Raw genomic sequence first — 20,858 nt, forward strand, 5'->3', positions numbered from 1 at the left:
ATGACAGCCATGGTGGATGCCCCTCTTTCCTGATAATGGTGAAGAGTGTCCTTACCTTAGAATTCTTGCAAGCCGTTTTATAACAATTGATACTGTTCAGAGGGTTATTAAGAGCAAACCATGACTGCAATCCTATATATACTTGGGAATACTTTTGCATAGGTTTCTGAGTATATATATCTAAACCACACAATGTCTTTCTCTCCCCCCCCAAATTTTAAAGATTTTTATTTGTAATAATTTCAGTCTAATTATTTTTATTTAAAAGATTGCTGAGCTGCCATTCAACAAAATTGTAAGGACAACATTCAAAGATAATCTTTTTTAAAAACAACCGCAATCAAAAGACAACACAGTAGACGGAAAGTGGGTAAAACCAACAGTATGCCAGTTCATTATACAGTGATACATTGGTTCTCGAATGTAATCCGTTCCAGAAGTCCCTTCGACTTCCGAAACGTTCGAAAACCAAGGCGTGACCTCCAATTGGCACAGGCGCCCTGGAAACAATGGCCGACAGCCGCATCGGACGTTGGGCTTTTGAACGTTCAAAAACTGGAACATTTCCGGGTTTTCAGCATTCAGGAGTCGAAATGTTTGCGTACCAAGGCATTCGGGAACCAAGGTTCCACAGTGTTTGTGCTGCAATGTGTGAACCTGACACTGGAAAGAGATATCAGTTGGTGCTAGTCCTTAGGCAGAGCATTCCATGAACAGGGTGTCACAATTAAGGCCCTCTCCCTGGTCCCCATCCACTTGAGGAAAGAATGGAAGTTTGCATTATTTGTTTGATAGGCTGAGAGTAGCTGATGGGATATGAAGAAAGCGAATATATGCATGGCTAAACTAACGAGGGGAAATGCTACAAGCATAGAAGGATCTAACACACATGCAAATTTGCAAAATGTCCCCCCCCCTCCACCTATGGGCCCCTAAGACTTCTGTTACTACCTAGGTTGTAAATGGTGATGTGCAAAGCAGACATTATGTCTGGGAGCTGCTCTGGCAGAACAGCAATGTGCGCTCTACTGTCTCCTAAGGACCATCTTTGCACGGATGCCTCTCACTTTTTACTGCTGCTCCCCAAGCCCTCCACTGTCCTCTGCCACAAGCAGCTCGTCGTAAAACAGCCCTTAGCAAAGTTAATAGTTGTGGCATTATGGAAATCAAAGTCATTTGCATGATTTCCTTCATGGCCCGAATCCATAGCTTCCAGCTGGCACCCGCAATCCTTCCTAAGAAGATGGATGTCTTTGAGCCAGGCCTGTCATTTGCTGAGGCAAACATGTGCCGTGCAGTGCCTGCAGAGTGGGGTCTGGGGAAGCTGCCCGAAAATAAATGATGGCCGACAGCAACTTAACGGAAACTTTGGAAGCAGGTGAGACCTGGGCATTGCTGTGCAGGCTTCAGCACACGATGGCAGAGTGATTTGCGAGTTACGATTTTAGGGTTTCTAATGCAATAGGAACAGGCAGCCAACAAAGATGGTGCCTCAATCATCTGTAGAGTTGCGGGCTAGATCTAGAGTCCTGCTTGCCGCAACTGGTATAGGAGCACACAGGTGCAAGGACAGAGAAACGCAAACCTGGAGGAATGCAAATGGGACCAGTTAGCTTTCTAAGAGCAAGTGCTGTAGTCCAGCACTACAGGCAACCTGGAACAGGAACCTTGTGGTAGTAAGATATTTGTGTGTGTGTGTGTGTGAGAGAGAGAGAGAGAGCAGGAGAGTAGCTAGCTGCTCCGGCACCAGGAGCGCCGGTCGGTGGAGGGGTGATCCGCCCACAGGGGTGGCACGGTGAGCTGCCCATGGAGTCCACCTGGCGGACGCAAGCCCCATGCTGCTGTTTTGGGCAGTGCGGGGCCCCGAGCCACTGCGTCACTCCCAGGAGAGACACATGGCTCGGGCGCACTGCAGACCAGGCCCCCGTGGTAAGTACCGCCCCCATGGTGTGCCATTTTGTCACCCCCCCTCAGGGATGACACCCGGGGTGGACTGCACCCCCCACCCCCTTCCTACACCCCAGAGAGAGAGAGACACCTTGAGGCTTTCCCCACCCATGCTGTGTAGCCCAAAAGGCAGAGCCGTAGCTACAAAGGGGCTAGCCTTTTTTTTTTAAATGCCATAGGTAAAGCCTCCAGAGAGGCACCATTGATGCTCCCAGCCTGTGTATGTGTGTACACAAAAGCATATGTGTGTGTGTGCGTGCACGCCAAACTGGGTTTTTGACCCAGGTGAAATAAAGCCTAGTTTTGCCCCTGCCAGAAGGCACCCAGTGTTTTCTCCAAGGCAATACTTTTCAGGCTGAAGTCCAGGGCTTCGCTCAAAAAGAATGAGTAGGAGTGTCCCTAAATCAGCAAGGCTGGCTTATCGCATTTGGCAGTAAATGACGTAATTAATACACATTACCATCTAAAGAGGGATGTCCACTGTCTCATCAATATCAATATAACAACCAGATAATTAAAAAATAAATCACATTCCATCTTTCTCTCTTTAAACCCATAAGCCCAAGTACTTCTAAAGGCTTGGGCTGTCCCCCAACTATGTAGAAGCCACACAAATCTTATTTTTGGGTGGTGGTATTTTGTTTCCAAACTGATAGGCACTCAACCTTCTTAGTTTGCTATAATAACAGGGTTTATGGCTGATTTCCTGACATGTTCAATCTCGTTATTTGAAATAAATGGCTTCTCCTGTTTTTTGTTTTTTTAAAAAAAGGATAATGAGAAGCAAGGCTGATTTTGTTCTCTTCCTACAAACAGCATTTGGTCTTCAGTGTTATCTCTGTAAGAGGGAAATAAATAGAAAGGTTAGTGGTTTATATAAGAAATTTCTCATGCTGTCATATTAAAACGTGTCGGGGTTTGGGTGCTGGAGCTCCTCGTGCACGGCCTTGGACTGGTTATGCACGAGGTACCAGTTGCGGGGAAAGCGGCCAGCGTTCCGCGTGCTTCTGAGCACGGTCGCCGGCCAAGCCTCACAGTCTGAAGGATGTTGAGTAAGCCAATTGATGACTCCGATAATGTGTGAGTTCCTAGTTGCCTTCTTAGTGAAAAGTTGCCTCGTGAAATAAAATATATACCCTGACTCTGAATAGACGGACCAACTTAAAGAAATTAAAATTTTACTTTAAACCTTTTACTCCCCCCTTTTACCCCAAAGGAAGACAGACACCGGTTGTATCTTTAGTGGCTTCGGCAGAACCCACGTAGGCTCGTCCCCTAAGCTAAGTTCTCCTAAGCTTAAAGTCCCTGCGCGCCCAATCTTCCGCGAGGCTAGCTAAATAAAACTAAAACCGAAATATCTTCCGCAATTCTAGCCCTAAGCTAACCTAAAGAAAACCTAACTAAGGCTAAACCGAATGATCTTCCGCGATCTAACTCTAACTAAAAGAAAACCCATCCAACCCGTCCAGCCCGCTCCCAATACCCTTAAACTAAACCCTGAACTTAAAGTAAGACTAACCAAAAGAACGTGAACGTCTCGTGCCTAAGCGGGGTGCCTCTGCCTTTTATTAGGGAACAAACGTGACATCATCATCAATGCCTCAACCAATAAAATCACTGTTGCTGCCCTCCAAAAAGGCGGGAAGCAAGTTTAACGCTCATTAACAACTTTGAACATGACCGGATCTATAAAATAAAGGCGGATTAATCTCATAAGTGAACCACACTATTCATTCATGCTTTCACTTTCGCTTTCGCGCGTAGTTACACCAAAAGTAGTTCTCGAAAAACTCATTAAATAACCAAATAAATATAAATCCATGGCGGATCCGTGAAACGTATTCCGACATATCATCTTTCTTTTTTTGTTTTAAATTAAATTAGTTTTGATTTAGTTATATAAAAAGGAAGGTTAGAGATATCATAAGCATTTATCTGACACAAACATTACCATTTGTTTTGATATAGACCTCGACATGAAAAGGCGAACGTCGACAATGTCGACAGTGTCCACACCAAAGTCTACATCAAAACTGTGATATAAACACCAGCAAAACCATCAACATCCACCCCTTTCATAGGAGGAGATACTTGTACAATAATGTAGCAATAAAGTCATGAAAATAACAAACCACTAGCCGAACATAAAAAGTGATCGATCCGATACACTGTAAACCTTTTAGGTATATATAAATACTTCAATATGTAGTGTAACACAGCAAATCACCTCATAAGCATGTATACTTTCGCGTGCAGCGTAAAACAACAAATTACTCCCCAAACACAAGAGAGGACCTGATACAGGTCCAAAATTAAAAATAACGGATAACGACTGCCCAAACATAAGAGAGGTCCCGATCCGGGACCCAAAATTAAAGTATAACTAGAGCTGGGGCTACATAGCCTACCCAGACCCCTCCCCCATTTTTTTTTAATTTTTTATTTGGAAAACTGAGGAAAATGGATAAGGTAACGGAAAAGGGTTGTTGCTCCGAGGCTACAGAATCGAGGGAACTTTCAGGAAGGTAGATTCTGGACTTACCACAGCGACCACAGGTAACGGGGAACTAGGGTCCGATTCCAGAGAGGGGATTTAAGCCACCTATGTACAAGTGTTTTTTGCCACAAGAGGGGATTTAAGCTACCCACATAAAGGTGTCCCAGCCAGGATGAGGATTTAAGCCATCTACGCAAGGGTTTCCAGCAACAAACGAGATGGGATTAAAACTACCTGCATAAGGGTCTCCCATCAACAGCAGGAAATAGAGTGAAAGGAAAAGCTGGGAACCTGGTTTACTGCCAAAAGGTAGCATATAGAGGGGGATTCTTTAAAAGAAAATAGGGGTACCAAAAGGGTAGGATGTCACCAGACTTGACATATATACTTTGAACAAATCCGAGAATGACCAATTCTTTGACCAAAGGAAGTATTTCAAATAAGGTATATAAGTGTTACCACATTTCGAACTACAACTTTTGTAAACACAACGAGGAGATTTAAGATTATTGAAATAAAACATATATGCATGAATATGTCTATGACTAGAACTGCACAAAGACAATGTTTTGACCTTACATAAACATTTCCATATCATCAAAATTGTGACGCTCTAGATGGAAACCATTTCAGAAAAGTTTCATGTATATAAACATCCATATCATTAATTACCAAGCTATAAGGAAAACACATGTAATCTGCGAGGCGGATATTTCAAGAAGCATACAAAATTGAAAGTACAAGCTTTGTAAATACAATAAAAGTACAGGACAGTTTTAGAACTGCAAAATGGTGTTGGAGAGGAGGATGAAGACGATGAATGAGTTGCCGGTCGTCTTCTTCTCCGACTACACACGACCATGTAGAAGAAATAGTCCTGGAACTCAGGAAAAGTTCATGGAGCTCAGGAAAGTGCTGAAACATCGAGTTCTGAAGAAACAACGATACCTGTAGAAGAAAGGAGGTTAAGCAAGCAAATCAGGGTGATCTGCTAGTGAATGCAGGTAAGAGAGTAACTGGAACAAATCCAGGCAGCCAGGAATCAGAGGGCTGCCCAGAGGCAAACAAAAGGCCTAGGCAGTAGGAGGGTAAGGCAAACTGCCCAGAACTCAACTGGTGCTATTTGTTGAGCACTTTTGAAGAGTTGCTGCATTTGACACTGGAAACTGGTGCAGTCAAACAACGAGGTGGATATTCTTAACTTGGTTCCTTAGCTCTCCAAGGGCGCACACATCTGGCAGGCACCCAAACAGCCTTTTCTTCAAGGGCAACTGCAGCATACCCACGACCCCAAGTGATGAGTGGAACTGGTCCTCGCCATACGATGTCAGGCAAGAGGCGATAAGAGACCAAAGGTCGAGGAAGCTGTTCTTCTTTCTTGAAGTGGAGATCCACTGGGGAATGAGGCTTGTTATGTGGAAAGAGAAGAAAATTTAAGGTGAACAGCACCTTTGCAACTGCCAAAGGGATCTCCGAGGCTGGAAGGTGACGTCCTGCAGTCTGTTTATGGAGCAGAGTTTTGAAAGTGAGGTGTGTCCTTTCAATGAGAGCTTGGCCTGTCGAATTAAACGGAATCCCGTGGGATAGGGAAATATTCCATTGCACACAAAAGTCATTAAAGGCCTGAGAAGCATAGGCCGGGCCATTATCTGTTTTAATGGCTTGAGGTTTTCCCATAACTGAAAAGGTTCTCATGCAGTGCTGTATGACGTGCCTCGTAGTTTCTCCCTTCAGAGCTGTAGCCCAAATGAAACCTGAAAAGGTGTCCACTGTGACATGCAACTTAGACATTGGAGCAAGGGCTGGGACATGTGTCACATCCATCTGCCACAGCTGATTCGCCTCCGTGCCTCGAGGATTTACAGCATCAAATGGCAAGCAAATAGGAGACTTGGAGCACGAAGGGCAGCATGAAATAATGTCCCTTGCTTGTGACATTGGAATGTTGAAGGTCTTGTGTAGAACCTTTGCTGATTGGTGGAAAGTTTCATGGCTTGTCACAGGATTGTCGAACAAGGAGAAGGCTAGAGTCCTGAGGGCAGCGTCTGCTACTGCATTTCCTTCCACCAGGAATCCTGGGAGGTTAGAATGAGAGCGCAAGTGTGCAGCAAAAAAGGGAAATGAACGTCTCTGTAAGAGTTCTTGAAGCTGCGCGAACAAATTAAAGAGATTTTCGTCCATGGACGGAGACAGATAAGCAACTGGAAGCGATGATAACAGTCTATATACATACTGAGAATCTACAACGAGGTTGAATGCTTCTGTAGTGAAAGTCTGAAAAGCAAGAATCACTGCTGCCAGTTCCGATCTTTGTGCTGAAAGTTGTTTCTCTGTAAACACAGTCTTCCATTGTCCATCCTCCCGCCATGCAAGGACACCATAGGAAGAGGAGCCATCTGTGAACAGAGTTTTTGCAGTGGGAATAGGTTGAAGCACCAACATGGATGAAAGGTGATAGTTTACTTGCTGTAACAAAGTGAATCTTTTGTCCTTAGGAGGATTATACAAGAATGAACCAACAAAATCTGCAATAGCAATCTGGAAACTATCTGAAAACTGAATCAAAGTTAGTACTTGTTCTTGAGAGAAAGGAAGGTAGATGGAAAGCAGATCATTTCCACTCAGGCGAATTGCACGGCCTCTGCACTTAACAAGGAGATCAGCAACAGCGTCCATACTGGGGTACACATTCCTTTGAGGCGTGTGCGAAAGATGAACCCACTCCACGATTGCCACTTTTGAGGAAGTATCCGGAACGTATAAAGCTGCTGTGGGCAATCTTGGTGTAGTGAAGATGGCACATGAGAGAGTGCAGTTAGCCGTTGGCACACGATCTACAGCTATCTGATGTAGTTTTGTGTTTACCCCTTGTAAAGCATGACGCATCTCAGAGGTGCACGGAATAACATCTGAAGGAGATGTATGTCCCTTAAGAGCAGAAAACAATGGTGAGAGTTCAGATGTTGGAACTGCTAGAGACTTTCGAGCCCAATTTATCTGTCCCAAGAGATGCTGCAGTTGTGTCAAGGTAAAGGACTCTGGGATGACTATGCTTGGCATCTCTGGCAGGGCTGTGTCTTGAAGCAGTTTGTGACCCAAGTAATGAAATGGAGCAGTGCGCTGTACCTTTTCTGGGGCGATACAAAGCCCAAAAGAGTTCAGGATGCGCGTAAGATGCTCAATATGATGCTCTGAGACCTTCTCCCCATGGATCAAGATGTCATCCATGTAATGGCAAACCTCTAAGGCTGGATATTGCGCTCTGAAAGGCTGCAATGCTTTATCCACAAAGTTCTGGCAGAGAGTCGGTGAATTCACCATTCCTTGAGGGAGTACCTTCCAAGAGTATCTGGAGGCTGGTCTGGTGTTATTGAGCACAGGTAGAGTGAAAGCGAACTTTTCTTGATCTGCAGGTGCTAGCGGGATAGTAAAGAAACAATCTTTGAGATCGATGATTGCAAGCTGATGGTTTCTAGGAATGAGGTTAGGGTTAGGAAGTCCACATTGAAGGGGACCCATTGGAACAATTCTCTCGTTGATCTTTCTCAGGTCTTGAAGCAAACGCCATTTTCCACTTTTCTTCTTGATGACGAAGATTGGGGTGTTCCAAGGGCTATTAGAGGGTTGCACACGATCCTGGTGTAGTAGCTCTTTGATTAGGGCCTCTGCTGCAGCGAGCTTTTCTGACGTCAGCGCCCATTGGTCGACCCATACAGGGGGTCCTTCCTTCCACGTGAGTGGAAGAGCATGTACTGGCGCTGATGCAAAGGCCCACATCAAAAATGTGTATGGACAACAGTTCTTGCTTTAGACAATAAGTCTCTACCCCAAAGGGTGATAGGCACATCCATAACAAGTGGACGGAGCTGCACCATGGAGCCTGAGTCTGACTGGAAGGTAATCGGATGTACGCTCTGGTGGGCGGGTTCGAAACCTCCGACTCCGAAGACTTCCTGGGTGACAGTCGTTGCCCACTGGTCAGGCCAGTCCTTTCTGGCGATAACGGTGACATCTGCGTCTGTATCAAGAAGACCCTTGATCTTTCGTCCACCCATTTCTAAGACGAGATGAGGGCGTTCTTCTGTAATCTTGATTAGCGCCATTGCTGCCTGAGGAGGCAAAGAGTCTACAGGAGTTGTAGGCGTAGAAGTAAGCAAATAGAGTCTGGCAATTTCCAAGCCTTTTGTTAGGACACAAGGAACAGTTGAAAATCCTGGAATCAGCAACTGCGATGAATCTGTAATTCGAACTAGGCCTGCAGTCAGTGTCACTGTGGCAGGGAGGCGATCCATCCTAGGCAGGATAAGGCAAATTGAAGTGTCTGGGAATGGACCACGAATGGATGTTGGCAATTGCTGAGCAAACCATGGATTTGAAAAGTAACAGTCCTCTGTTAAGAAGAGTGGTATACCTGGGACAGAAGAAGCTTCTTGTTCTTCGTTGGCAGTGTCTGAAGACGTCTTTTTGGCTTCAGGTCTTTTGCACTGCTGAAGTTGGCAACTCTGAAGCTGCTTGGCGTTGAGTTGGCAAACTTGAGGTTCTTCCGTTGGCAAGAGTTGCTGATGCTGTTGAACCTGCCGGCATTCAGTCAGTCGTGCATCAAGCTGACGGGATGGAACCTCTTCTTTGACACAAGGCAGTCGAAGTTGTTGTTCCTGATAGTTGTTTGGTTGTGGCGGGCTGAGCTTAAAAGCTGGAGGTGACACAAAGGTGTGGACATTGCTAACCGGAGTGATATTTAAGCTTCCACAAGAGGGAGCTGGCTCACTCACTTGTATTCTTTGGCCACATGGAAAGTGATCATCAGCTGGGTTGCTACCTGGATATTGCTGTTTCATCAAGGGCAAATGTCCTTCAATGACAGATTGACCTTGACTCGAAGGTGAGTAAAGCTCAGGTGCTGCAAGGTTGACTTCAGTAGGATGTCTTCTCAACGTTGAAGGCAATTCTGCGATCAGAGACTTGACTGTGATTGCTTGCTGTGAAGCAGGGTTGACATCAGCAGGAACTGAAAGACTATTAGCAGAAGGCGAGCTGAATGCTATGTTCTCTACTGGAACCCTTTGAATAGGTAAGGCAGACGATGAAACCTCTGGAACCTGAATTTCCGATGAGGTCACATCTTTTCTCTGGACATCTGAAGAGTAGACATCTCTCTGGATCACTCCCTTTTTCTGATGACCTGGATAAGGAGTAGCGTTGTTCATCTTTCCGGGATGGTTGACCTTCATGATGTTCTTGAACTTGCACCCTATTGTTTTACCGGGGCCGGGGCGCGGCCCGCAGAACCGTTTCCCTGAACTGGAGATGAGGTAGGTGATGTATTTTGTGGATTCAAACGACAATCATTCGCCCAATGAAATCCTTTTTGGCAGATGGGACATCTCTCTGGTGGCTTGGCAGAAGGTCTTGGTGTTGTCGTGCACTGCGACCTGAAATGCCCATCGCCTCCACACCCATAGCACTTCTTGACTGGCGTAGAGCTGTCTTGACGTGGCATCTGTACTGCAGCTGCCAAGAGTTGTGCTTTGTAGGAGTGGGTACCAACATTCTGGCAGACGCGTAGCATCTCCGTCAATGTGGCATCTGGACGAGCTGCAACTGCTGTTAGGGCATTCTTGCAGTCATCATTGGCATTTTCAAAGGCAAGTTGTTTTGTCAGCATGTTTCTGGCATGACGATCTTCTATCTGGCGTTCCACTGCAACAATCAGGCGATCCACGAAGTCCCCATAAGGCTCTTTTGGACCTTGCCTAACTGCAGCGAACCCTGATACTGAGCTGGCATCTGTGCGATTGGGTAATCTGCGCCAAGCTTTGACTACGATGTCTGCTATGGTGACGAGTGCAGCATCAGGTATGGCTAGCTGTTGATTGAGATTGGAGTAATGTCCTGATCCTGTGAGCATATCTTCTGTGGCGAGTGGCGTTGCACGTCTGGCTGCTACTTCTTTCCACTCTTGCAGGCACAGAAGAGCATCTGTAGGCGACAGGAAGGTGCGAAGAATCAACTTCCAATCAGATGGCAGAAGTCTACTAGTGGACAGTCCTTCAAGTAAACTTCTAGTATAAGGAGCTTGAAGTCCATTTTCGCGTATGGCCTTTCGTAGTTCGCGTAGTGTTTCAAAAGGAATGGCTTGATATCTTGCAGGTTGTCCTCCATTGGCACGAATCACTGGAAAGATGTGCATTGGATCAGCACTAAAGTCTATTTGTCCCAAAGCTGCTTCCAAAGCTTGAGTTCTGCAGATGGGTTGCATTGCTGTTGGATCTGTAGGTGGCATCAGTGAGTTTAAATCTTCTTGATGCTTTCCAAATGGTGAGCCACTAGATGGTGCTAAAGAGTCTTTGACATCTGGATGCCTTGAAGATGGCTGACTATGAAGACAAGATGGCTGACTTGAAGTTGGATGAAGACAAGATGGCTGACTTGAAGTTGGATGAAGACAAGATGGCTGACTTGAAGTTGGAGCATAAGGTTGTTGGCTCTGTACTGCAAGTCCTGGCATCTGGATCATCATTGTTTGGCTTTGTTCTTGTCTTGGAATCTGCATTGGCATTGGAGGTGCTGAAGGGTTGGTAAATTGCTGTTGTGCTGCTTGCATTGAAGCTTGGATTGCTGTTGATTGGAAATCAGCTTGTTGCAAAACTGGAGCTGCTGGCTTGAGCGCGGCCTGCAGGGCAGCAGGGTTTGCTGGCAAAAAGGCTGCTTGCTGCTGCTGCTGCTGGATCGCTGGCAAAAGCGCGGCTTGCGATGGAGGAAGCGGGACCATTGCTTGGAGCGAGGTCCGCGGCTGCTGCTGACTTGAGATCGCTGGCTGGTAAAAGGCCTGCGATGACTGCTGAGCGACTGGCGGTGGGGCAGTCCGCGGTGGGGCTTGAAAGGCCGACGGCGTCTGCTGCACCGGCACAGGCGGCAATGAATCTGGCAATGCCAAATTGGACAAGGGCGAGTGCGTGTACGACAACGGGGCCTGAACTGGCTGCTGCGAGGGGGCCGAAAATGGCACAACCGCAAGCGGCAGCACAGGGGCACTATTAAAAGCAGTATTTCCCAAATTCACTGTTCCATTAAGCAAAACATTTCTTGGAGCGATTTGTTGAAAGCAGTTTCTTACTTTGCTCCATACTAATTGTACAGGAATTCCGATTTTCGGGTTGGCCATAAATTCTAACCCGATCCTTTCCCATGAAGCTAAATCTTTCGTTCCCTCCTTAGGGACCCAAGGGCAAACTTCCCCAATAGTTTTAACTAAAAGCTCTACTTCTGATTCAGAGACAGGGTGACCATTTCTTTTCAAGAGGTACAATAAATCTTCACAAAATTTAACTTGAGCAGTTGAGAGTGAGGAGCCCATTTTTAACACTTTTCCAAAACTTTTCCTCCCCCACCCGTAGGCTTCTACTAGGGGACACCGGTCCTACCCGTAGGCTTTAACCGAAAAACCTGGCACCCGTAGGCTTTAGCCAGAAAACCTCCACCCCCACCCGTGGGCTTCTACTAGGGGCTACCGGCCCTACCCGTAGGCTTTGACCGAAAAACCTGGCACCCGTAGGCTTTAGCCAGAAAACCTTTCCCTCCCACCCGTAGGCTTTTTCGGGAGACACCGGCCCTACCCGTAGGCTTTGACCGAAAAACCCTGGCACCCGTAGGCTTTTGCCAGAACCCTTCCCACCCGTAGGCTTTAGGGAAGACCTTACCCTGCCCGTAGGCTTACACTAAACTCCTTGCCGCTCTACCCGGGGACCCCTTGGGGCAAAATACACGCGCGCAATTTCTATTTACACTACTTTGGGCAAGCGGTGGATTCGCGCTACTGCAGCGAAATCCTGGATAAACCGGGCCGTTATACCTCACCTCTCAACATCTGTTTCCGAGCCACTTCCGATATGTTGCCTTTAACCGGAGTCTTCGTGGAAGCGATTTTCGACTACGCTTTGCCTCAGAGAGGGGCACCACTTGTCGGGGTTTGGGTGCTGGAGCTCCTCGTGCACGGCCTTGGACTGGTTATGCACGAGGTACCAGTTGCGGGGAAAGCGGCCAGCGTTCCGCGTGCTTCTGAGCACGGTCGCCGGCCAAGCCTCACAGTCTGAAGGATGTTGAGTAAGCCAATTGATGACTCCGATAATGTGTGAGTTCCTAGTTGCCTTCTTAGTGAAAAGTTGCCTCGTGAAATAAAATATATACCCTGACTCTGAATAGACGGACCAACTTAAAGAAATTAAAATTTTACTTTAAACCTTTTACTCCCCCCTTTTACCCCAAAGGAAGACAGACACCGGTTGTATCTTTAGTGGCTTCGGCAGAACCCGCGTAGGCTCGTCCCCTAAGCTAAGTTCTCCTAAGCTTAAAGTCCCTGCGCGCCCAATCTTCCGCGAGGCTAGCTAAATAAAACTAAAACCGAAATATCTTCCGCAATTCTAGCCCTAAGCTAACCTAAAGAAAACCTAACTAAGGCTAAACCGAATGATCTTCCGCGATCTAACTCTAACTAAAAGAAAACCCATCCAACCCGTCCAGCCCGCTCCCAATACCCTTAAACTAAACCCTGAACTTAAAGTAAGACTAACCAAAAGAACGTGAACGTCTCGTGCCTAAGCGGGGTGCCTCTGCCTTTTATTAGGGAACAAACGTGACATCATCATCAATGCCTCAACCAATAAAATCACTGTTGCTGCCCTCCAAAAAGGCGGGAAGCAAGTTTAACGCTCATTAACAACTTTGAACATGACCGGATCTATAAAATAAAGGCGGATTAATCTCATAAGTGAACCACACTATTCATTCATGCTTTCACTTTCGCTTTCGCGCGTAGTTACACCAAAAGTAGTTCTCGAAAAACTCATTAAATAACCAAATAAATATAAATCCATGGCGGATCCGTGAAACGTATTCCGACAAAAACGAAATCGCCATTTATGAAAGTCATTTGTTGAAATCAACTTCAATTAGGCTCCCTTTTGCAATACAGTATCTTCCGTAAGTGGGTTTCTGACTTTTTTTATGATTCTGGATGAATTATTTCCTCTGCAAATTATAGGAATACAGAAATAAAAGGTGGGACCATCCAACCCGAAACACAAGGTACTCTTTCCTTTTCTTGAGGGCCATTGCAGCAGAGCATTTATTAAGGTCCTAAAATCAATCCCAGGCAACTCCATGAAGGACAAGGAGCAGATGAGGCAGCTGATTGGTCTCTTGTAGGTCCAGCACTTACTCCACCCTATATAGATCATGTTGTGCTATATGCAGCATACCACAAGTAAGAAGACAACATCTAGTACATAAAGAGCCATCCATTATTATGCTAGTGGTGAAACTGATGGTCCACCTAGCCTAATAATGTCAATGACTGCCTAGAAACCTGACTGCCTAGAAATACCTTTCTCAGCACTGCCTCTTGGAGATGCTGATAAGTCAACGTTGAGCCTCAGGAAATTGATCTTGTGTTCTATCTTTCCTACTCATCTGCTAAATAGAAAGCGAGTACTGTTATCAAAGGCTGAGCACATACAATAGGTTTGTTAAGGGCTGGTGGAAATTGTAACTCTCATGCCCTCCAACATTTCTCCGATGAAAATAGGATTAAATATCCTATTTAACAACAACAAACAACAACAGCAACAACACTCCGCCCATCATACTGGGTTGCTTCAGCCACTCTGGGCAGCTTCCAAAATATATTTAAAACATAACAAAACATTAGACATTAAAAAACTATACAGGGCTGCCTTCAGATGTCATCTAAAGGTTGTATAGTTACTTATCTTCTCGGGTCGGGTGTGTGTGTCACATAATTCCATACCCTCCAACATTTCTCTGATGAAAACAGGGACTTCCTCAAACAACTTGGAACCCAAACACTGCAAACCCAGAAGTAAGTGGTCCAGTTTGCTAACTTTTTTCGGAAGCCGAACATGCTCCATTTTGAATGTCACACTTCCGTTTTGAGTGTTACGTTGAGGCCCTTTCTTCAGCCGGAACTTGCCGGAACTCACTTCCGGCATCTCTCAGGTGGCTGCCATTTTGGCCTTGTAAGAGAACAAGGGAGGTGTTCATGGTGAGTTCCGGCACTGGGTGGGGGGATTCGGAATTTCAAATATAGCGGACCCTGAGCATTAAAACAAAGCTCACCATTACCTCAACATGGATAAATGTTCATCTCCCAGCTACTGATTTGATCCCCAGCATTTTATAACAAATTCATTGCAAGGGTGTGGAAAGACTTCTGGCTGAAATCCTAGATGTCTGAATTTCAGAGATATTGCCAGAAAGGGTTGGCAGGACTTGTCCTGATCAAGCATTAGTCTGATAGCATATGGTAATTCTTTTTTTATTGTGACAGGAGCCAGATAAGTGATTATTATTACATAGCCTTTCTCCAATAGCGTTCAATTTTGGGTCAGCAAAAGCAGGGAGTAGCAGGATAATCCACTTCCAGTGGTTCAGGGCTCGTCCACACTTCTGCTTGTCCCCCTGCTTTCTCCTGGGAAAACCCTCTCCTTACCGCTGAATCAAAGCAAATGAAAACTGGTTTTTCTGCAGATTGATGTTTGCTGTGATTCAGTGGTAAAGGGCAGGTATTCCTAGGTAAACTGGTGGGGCAAATGGAAAAGCACTCGGGGCCCATCCCTAGAAAGCATGCTTTTGGAAGGTCACATCCACACAATACATTTAAAGCACTTGTATCCTACTTAGCAGTCATGGCTTCCCCCAAAGAATCTTGGGAACTGTAGTTTATTTATCACAGAGCTGCAATAGTCAGCACTTAGGGGTAGAAGAATCTGTCAGTTTTGGTTCGCTTACAGTCTTTCCAGGTCTTAAATTCAGTTGTCCACATTTCTGCAGCAATTTGCATTTTTTTAAAAAAGCAACTCTTTTTAGTTAAAATTCCTCCTCTTTTAGTCAATACCAGCATATGAAATGCCAAGTTTTTGCAATATGCTCTGCCCGTGGGGATCATATACTAGATTCAGGAAAAACAAATCTCCACTTTTCTAAAGTCTATGAATCACTTTGCGCCTCTGTATTGAATCATTTTTACAGTGTTTTTGTCCCAAATTTTACTCCAGAATTTAGGGAATGCTTTAATGATAAAGTAACATCTGAGGAAGCACACTGTTATTTCTAAACTAAAACCACAGCACTGATCTGGGCATCTGGCCCAGATAGATTGTCTGCAGACTTCTACAAATGAGGTAACGGTCCAACACCTTGTGGACCTATTTAATGGGATTGTTGAGAGCAATAATCCAAAAGCCAGGAAAAGATCCCAAACTGGTGGATTCTTATCACCCAATTTCGCTCCTCAATCAGGGCAAGGAAATGCACTGGCAGGAGGAAAGAGTGTCTTTATCTCAGGCACCACTGTGTGTGTTTGTGTTTTTGTGTGTGTGTGTGTGTGTGTGTGTGTGTGCTTGTGTCAGGGCAGCAAACCTTTTCTGCTCAGGGGCAACAGAATAAATACAGCCCTCTTGAATGCAGAGACCAGTTGGTCCTGGAGATGCTAATGGGTGGATGGCTCGACATTTATGGCGCCCAACACTCTTCCTCTGCGCGTCTTCGGCTGCTTCAGCAGAGTATAGTCACAGCAAGAATTGTGGCAGTCTGTGTGTGTATTTGTCCCAATAAATTGCAGGACACTGCTTCTTCTATTTCTAAGAAGCTTTATTCAAGCAAAACAAAAACTTGAGCAGGAGGAGCTAGCTGCATTGCTACTTCTCTTCACACTGTCAAAAGCAAAACTAACTCCACCTCACTCCAACTCAAAAACAACTCCCACTCCTAACAAACAGCACAAAGACAGAGAGCTCATAAATAGAGAATGCATATCCTGTGGATTGTTAACCCTTTGTTAACCAGAATCCCAACAGGACCAGATCACATAGTCTGTGATGCCAGCTTTCAGATTTTATCAACTTGTGCAAAAGGGAGCAATGCTTGAATGCCGCATTCCTGTTTACATGAAAATTATCCCTGGATTGGCTCCTTTCCCTTCTTTTCTTTTTCATCAGGTATAATCCAACCCATCACTGTTTCCAAGGGCAGTGAGTTCCGCAGTTGTGAATGCATGGTTTTCATTCCTTTAGCTAGCTTTTATCAGGTCAACACATATGCTGCTGATCTCCAGTTTTATCATAACCTCTCACATCTCTTGCCTCCTCTGCAGTCACAATCTGTCTCTTTGGCAAGATGAAGAGCTTGTGTCAGAAATGGACTGGATGTGTTTAAGAGGTCAAGAAAGAAGATGTCCTTTCTGAAATGGATTGAAATCTCCAGGGCTCTTTGAAGCCTCTTGCCATTCCTTTTGAACAGATGTTGAAATAAAAGGGAAGTAGATGGTTTTTAAAAATTGATATTCCTTTAGTTTTGCTAATACTTGCAAGCCCTGAATTCTTTCTCTCTCTCTCTCTCTCTCTCTCTCTCTCTCTCTCTCTCTCTCTCTCTCTCTCTCTCTCTCACACACACACACACACACACACACACACAAACTTTCCTTACCAAGAAAAAGAGCATTCTGTCACAAGTCTTCCCAGAGCCAAATTAATTATCCCATCCCAGGGGAATTCACCCTGCTTTGTGTTTCATTCATTGGTGTAAACATGTTAGTTCCTCCTACTCAAAACCTGACAGAACAACCATGGTGGGGCCTCGGCTAGTCTCGTTGTACAGTATTCTGAAACATCTGTCTAAAGCACGGACCTGACACTCATTGCTTGCTTGTTGCAAAAATAGTCAGTGTGAAACACACCACGGGGAAAAGACAGATATGCTTTAATTGACTGGGGTTCTGTGGTGTTCTTGAAAGAGAGCAGCATCTCGTAAGGTTGAGATCTAAGAGACAAAATGAAGACAACACTCTCCCCGCCCCACTGACTACAAACCTGCAATCCTCTGACCACATCATTTTCCTAAATTGAATGGCATTATTCCCATACCATTGATTTTAGGGTAGGTTTTCAATTTTTCCTTCTGAGGGTTTGTCAGCTATTTCCCCACACAGGGTTCTGCTTCCTTAAAAAGAAAGGGAAGCTTAAGGGAAGAGCCGTAGCTTAGTATGCAGAAAGTCCCACTCGCAAACTCTGCCACTTCCAGATGGGACTGGAAAAGACCCCTGTTTGAAACCCAGGAGAGATGGTGCCACTCAGTGTAGACAGCGGTGAATTGGATGGATCCAGTGGTTTGACTCAGGATAAAGCATCTTGCTATGTTTGTGTGTTCCCCTGTTGCAGGGAAAGGGGACGCTCAGGCCCGGGCACCAAGTGGACACTTTTAAGGACCATAAGAAAGGAGAGAGGCAGGGGTCTTGAAGTTGCCCATCAATAGACAACACTCAACAGTGGACTGTGCAAGCACACAGGGCTGCCCCATCTGCCTCATCCATTTGAAGCACTCTCACACCATTTTAACAGTCATGACTCCCCCACAAAGAATATTGGAATTGTATAGGGTTCTGGCAAAATACACGGCTGGGTGAAGGGGGGTGGTTGGAGGACGATTAAAAAAATAAATATCTGGTATTGAAGTGACTTTAAAGCAATCCATTAAAATCTACTGCAGCCTAATAGGATGGCCCCTCTGAAATTTCTCTCTCTCTCTCTCTCTCTCTCTCTCTCTCTCTCTCTCTCTCTCTCTCTCTCTCACACACACACACACACACACACACACACACACACACACTTCGAGAGGATCCCTAACTTGGCAGAGAGAGAGAGAAGATCTGAAATACAGTCATACCTCGGGTTACGAACGCTACCGGGTTGCACATTTTCGGGTTGCGGACCGTGCCGAACCCGGAAGTACGGGAACGGGTTACTTCTGGCTTGCGGAGCTTGCACATGTGCAGAAGCGCAAAATTACGTCACGCGCACAAGCACCAAATCACGTCACGCAGATGCAGCACTTCAGTATGCGAACATTGCGGGTTGCGAACGTGCCTCCCGCATGGATCACATTCGCAACCAGAGGTATGACTGTACAGGACAAAACTGAAACAATCCAGGATTTGGCATTTTACACTGAAATACAGGACAATCCTGTATTATATAGGACAGGTGGCAACCCTAGCATAGTTTGCTAAGGGTGCTGGGAATGGTGATGGGTCTCTAAACAACTCTCAGCACCCTGAAGAAACTACTGTTCCCATAATTCTTTGCAGGACAGCAGGGAGAGGGGGAAGCAATGACCATGGCATAAGAGTGTTTTAAATGGATGAGATAGTCTTCCCTGCTATGGCGAGAGATGCATTCGTAGTTCTATCTTAGGGTTGCCATATTTCAAAAAGTAAAAACCAGATTTTGTTAGGAAGACCACAAAATTGTTTAGCTTTTTTTTTTTTAAAAAAAGGGAAACCACCAAAATTGTTCAGCTGTTTTAAGGAAAGCCCCACAGTTATTGAACCAGGACAAAGAACTGCCTTTTGGACCCCCCCCCCACGTCGATTTTGCCTTTGAAATCCCAGGAATGTCTGGGAAAATCAAGACGTATGGCAGCCCTATTCTATCTGAATTGTAGTGACTATTGCTAAACTGGCAGCTGCACATATAGAATCATAGAGTTGGAAGAGACCACAAGGGCCATCCAGTCCAACCCCCTGCCAAGCAGGAAACACCACCAAAGCATTCCTCACAGATGGCTGTCAAGCCTCCGCTTAAAGACCTCCAAAGAAGGAGACCCCACCACACTCCTTGGTAGCAAATTCCACTGCCGAACAGCTCTCACTGTCAGGAAGTTCTTCCTAATGTTTAGGTGGAATCTTCTTTCTTGTAGTTTGAATCCATTGCTCCGCATCCGCTTCTCTGGAGCAGCAGAAAACAACCTTTCTCCCTCCTCTATATGACATCCTTTTATATATTTGAACATGGCTATCATATCACCCCTTAACCTTCTCTTCTCCAGGCTAAACATACCCAGCTCCCTAAGCCGTTCCTCATAAGGCATCGTTTCCAGGCTTTTGACCATTTTGGTTGCCCTCCTCTAGACACATTCCAGCTTGTCAGTATCCTTCTTGAACTGTGGTGCCCAGAACTGGACACAGTATTCCAGGTGAGGTCTGACCAGAGCGGAATATACCTGTAAATTAGTGCGTGCAAACCGTTGCCGTTTGCTATTGTGTGTGTGATGCATTTCATTTTGGGTTCCCCCCCCCCCCCATGGCTTATGGACACACCCGGTGTTGAGCAGGACAGAGCTACAAAGCTGAACAAAGCAAGCTTCTCGTTTAGAGCTCAGGGGGCACAAAAGCAGCCACATGGGCAGTACAGCTGACACATGACAAGAAAAAAATCCAGCAGGTGAAGTTTTTTCTTTCTCTCCCCCTCCCGCTCCCCAATAATCACTGCCAGGGGGGGAAAAACCCCAAAACCCAGCTGCCAGCTCCTGCTGGCTCCCTCCTATTTTTATGCCTTCCATTGGCAGCTGAAGAGGCTATTTATCTGGAAAAGCATTTGCAGGCCACTGATGCATTGTCTCTCATTTTAGCTCATTGAGCTGACAAACGGCTCTACTCTCTGCTGGCTTGGTCACTGTTTTGTAATTTTAGTGCCGTATTTGTTTTATTTGTGTTTTTTATATTAAAAAAACAACAACAACCCACCAAAGTGGGAGGGAAAGGTGACTTGAACATCTTATAAATATGACTGTTGCATTTATGCATTTTATCGACTAACAACAAGCTCGTCCTCATGCAGCCAAAATGGCACCATCCGCCCATGAGAAGGAGGTATTGGAGAATCCCAAGGTTTGCAGAAGTACAACCACCTTTTGGGGGGGGGGTCGTCTTCCATAATACCACTGGGATTTGAACTCTGAAGCTGTTTAGGCTTTGATGCGCAACTGTTACCATAAATTCCAAATTTCCAACGTAAAAACAGCGGCAACAAAAAAGTTTAAGCACATTCCCCCCCCCCCTTTTGCAACAGAATGGTATCTTTGGTTTATTAACATGGAAGCTCTTGGGCTGAAAAGAATTTGTGCTCTTCCTTCAATAGCACCAGAAAGGCAGCTGTTTTAGCAACATCCATAGAATCAGAGTGTTAGAAATGACTTAAAAAGCCATCTAGTCGAACCGCTGTGCAGGAAACCTGCTATTACGGCACCTATGATAGGTGGCACCCAGTGTCTAATAAAGGACACTACCTTTCAAGGCAGAGAACAGAGATTTAATCAAAAGCCAGATGATTGGCTGCATTGAAGGGAGTTGGGCTAGATGACATTTGGGGTCCCTTCCAACTCTATAAGTCTATGATTAATCAGCTAAAATCTGTAATTGTACAGATTGGCTTTGGGAATACCAATAACCTGTAGAATGCTGGTTTGGTTCTAAAACCTAGCTGATGGTGGTTCAGGATGCAAATTGCACAGTATGTCTCCCATATGTAAATGGAAGTACTGTGTAGTGCAATTCAGGAGCAGG

General features: G+C 45.4%; 1 long non-coding RNA gene across 1 annotated transcript; it reads left to right on the plus strand.

Moving 5' to 3' along the window:
• Positions 1–1,066: 1,066 nt before the first annotated feature.
• LOC117042905 lies at positions 1,067–16,766 on the plus strand. Its single transcript, XR_004426106.1, has 3 exons — positions 1,067–1,378; positions 2,720–2,810; positions 16,614–16,766. It is a non-coding gene; the product is annotated as an uncharacterized LOC117042905 (long non-coding RNA).
• The last annotated feature ends 4,092 nt before the right edge of the window (positions 16,767–20,858 follow it).

The sequence above is a fragment of the Lacerta agilis genome, chromosome 2, assembly GCF_009819535.1.
Source record: "Lacerta agilis isolate rLacAgi1 chromosome 2, rLacAgi1.pri, whole genome shotgun sequence".
In the NCBI taxonomy this organism is placed as follows: domain Eukaryota; kingdom Metazoa; phylum Chordata; class Lepidosauria; order Squamata; family Lacertidae; genus Lacerta; species Lacerta agilis.